Below are 3550 nucleotides of genomic sequence, written 5' to 3' on the forward strand. Positions count from 1 at the left end.
CTTTTCAACGTCACACGCGGATTTATGAATAAGGATAACCGGGGCCGCGGGTAAATTACTAGATCGCTGTTTCCGTATCAATCATGTATGTAAGCCCGAACGACCAAGAGTTAGTCAGCGTGCACGTTGCATATTTTGACATACGACATGTATTTTTAATCGTGGATATGGAGTTATTGTAGCGTGTAAAATAATTCAATGCGTTCAGATTTTCAACTTTTCATTTTATATTGTACTCCCTTTTACGATTTGAATTTTAGAAACTTATAATCCGACTTTAAAAAAAAAATTAATTTAAAATTATACAAGATGATTAGACATTAAGACTCAACAATAAGAGAAAAATTTTTGATTTTTGAATTTTTGAAACTTAATCTGACTTTAAAAAAAAAAATTAATTTAAAATTACATAAGATGATTAGACATTAAGACTCAACAATAAGGGAAAGATTTTTGATTTTTGAATTTTTGAAACTTAATCCGACTTTTAAAAAAAAAATTAATTTAAAATTACACGAGATGATTAGACATTAAGACTCAACAATAAGGGAAAGATTTTTGATTTTTGAATTTTTGAAACTTAATCCGACTTTTAAAAAAAAAATTAATTTAAAATTACACGAGATGATTAGACATTAAGACTCAACAATAAGAGAAAGAGTTTTGATTTTTGAATTTTTGAAACTTAAATTGACTTTTAAAAAAAAAAATTAATTTAAAATTACACGACATTAAGACTCAACAATAAGAGAAAGATTTTTGATTTTTGAATTTTTGAAACTTAATCCGACTTTTAAAAAAAAAATTAATTTAAAATTACACGAGATGATTAGATATTAAGACTCAACAATAAGAGAAAGATTTTTGATTTTTGAATTTTTGAAACTTAATCCGACTTTTAAAAAAAAAATTAATTTAAAATTACACGAGATGATTAGATATTAAGACTCAACAATAAGAGAAAGATTTTTTATTTTTTTCTGGAAATTGAAGATAATCGTAAATCGTAGAAATCGTGGATAAATCGAGAAATGCAAATGATTAATCCGAAATACCGAGTAATCTCCGAGTTGAGATTACGCGAAAAGATATTTCAACGTGCCTAAATTTGATATCCGATAATTCGAAGTTAAGCTCGGCGCGCCATTCGATCCATTTAAACTTTGAACGCGTGTACAGTTAGCTGCATCGTTTCTCAATTACCAAACCGTGTGTATCGGCTCCCTTCTATTCGATTCTCGTGTCTGAAAATATGCGCGCGAACGCACCACGACCTATATCGCAACAGCATGACTAATTGATCGCAATAACGGTGGCCATCCATCGCCATTGCATAGGCCTAACCTGTGAACACCACACCATCCCAAGATTTACAGCGACGATTCGATTTCGTGCGCGTATCAATTGCACTCCGTCCGCCATCGAGGATGGAAAGATTTACATGGAGACATATGGGTTGGTGTCTGTCGCCAAGTTAATAAAAATCACGTGGCATTTTTTTGCTGCGCTATTCCAAGATAACGTTCTTCAAACGCGCAACCTTTTAACACGTGTTAAAACCTGTAGATCATTGTAAAGGTCATTCAGGATCGATACGTAATTTAATATATTTGTACGTAATTTCCAAGATTCAAATGGTGACGAATATCAATCGAACTCGAAACATCACCGTTAAGAATAATTGAGTTTGAATTTATAAGGATTATACAATATTACAATAACTAACTTGTTTCAAGAAGTTTAAAAAATCGTTTACAAAATCGCAAGAAATATAACGTTTTTAATATAATAAACGTTATTTCACATTATATTTCGAGCAAAAGACACACATACACGCACACAAAATTGAGGAAAAAATTCAGTCAACTCTCCGTGGAAACAAATCGATCCACCGGTCTGTATATTTCGGTCCAAGGTAACTCATAAACCACCTTCATCCCCCTTAAATCTTCAAGGTAAATACCCACGGTGGATGCCGGGGAATAAGAATAAAGTCGAATCCGTGATATTAAATTATCCGGGAGGGGGAACACGTGGCTACATCTGTTTCCGTCACCGAGCAACGTGTTACAATCTTTTCCCTGACTCAACGACCGAGGGGACGGATTACCAAGGCGCATCATCATCATCATCATCATCCCGCCTATCACGATATGAAATACAACGCGTTGTCTATTTCCAGCCCTTGTTAATCCGCGATACGTAGGAAGCGAGATAGAGCTTAATAAACCGAGCTTCCGTTCCGTCACAGATCCGGATTCGTAAACGAAGGATGGAAAATCCAGCTGGATTCACCACGGATCTCTTTCTTCGTTCCAAGATGCGTGTAACGGGTGGATTTCCGCTCTCTCCCCCGTGGAAAGATGTTTCGTAAGTAACGGGGGAGAGTGAGAGAGAGAGAGGGAGGAGAGGAGGTGGAAAAACGACGGAACTATCGGCCGGCAGATTGCCAAGAGGACGGTTTCGGACCCTCGGAGGCCATCGCGCCAACTGCAACCTCGTGGGCGGAATTTAAAGAAGGTCTCCGGCCGTTGCGAGTCTCCTTGCTTCTCGCCGGCCTTCTGGCCGCGGCAAGAAGACACCCTGCATTAATCGCAAAGATAATTATTACGAGACGAGCGGCCCAATTGGACCGGCCCGGAGGCCGACAGTGTTAATGAAAGGGAGTGGAGGATGTGCACGCGATGAATGCGTTCCCTCGTGGAAAACAAGGTGGATGAACTTCCACGTTGAATAGTTATAATTCCAATTTTTTTTTTTTAGTGAGCTATGAGTAGTGGTGAAGGAAGGATGATTAAAAGTTAGACGATCGGGGAATCTTTTCTTTCCATAAAGATGGAGATAGATTCGATCCTTCTTTTATTTTTATTTGTAAGAGTCGTTGAGACGAATATTTACATTCCGCAATTAAAAATTTTCTCTCCCTGTTGCTGTCATTCTCGAAGAGAGACGAAGATTTGTCGGATGCGTTTAAAACGCGTTATCGAGAGGACCACGTTTCACGATGTCGCAAGGGAAAAATTACAGGAAACCCGGCTACCGGCGGGGTCATTATCATTTTTCAAAATCACCATCTGCGCGAACACGTGACACTCGTTCGTCCGTAAAATTCGAATCGTAAATTTCGAGTAAAGGGGAGGGAGGGAAAGAGAGAGCTATCCCTGTTCGCTACTCTTCAAAGTAGAATCATGGCGGAGAAAAATTACGCTCGCGTAATTTTCATCGCGCTAACTACCGTGTTCGAGATGGTGTTGCGCGCGTATACGTATATACACGAATATCACACGCTCCCCCGTGCGATAAATAAAACTCGGTGCGGCTTGTTGTTGATATCGCAAGTGCGACACGTAATTAACGTCGGCTCGTACACGCGCATAAAGAACACGTGTCGCTGCGTTTATACCCGGACCCGGTCATTATGCGCGGCGCTAATTTCGAAAGTTTCATTTTTTACCCTTAATTATGTTATACACTCTGTTCAATTTAAAAGCATCCTCTGTTCAGTTTCGGTTCGGCTTTGTCGTTTCCGTGTATATATATATATATATAT

The sequence above is a fragment of the Apis dorsata genome, unplaced genomic scaffold (assembly GCF_000469605.1).
Source record: "Apis dorsata unplaced genomic scaffold, Apis dorsata 1.3 scaffold_133, whole genome shotgun sequence".
Taxonomy (NCBI): Eukaryota; Metazoa; Arthropoda; class Insecta; order Hymenoptera; family Apidae; genus Apis; species Apis dorsata.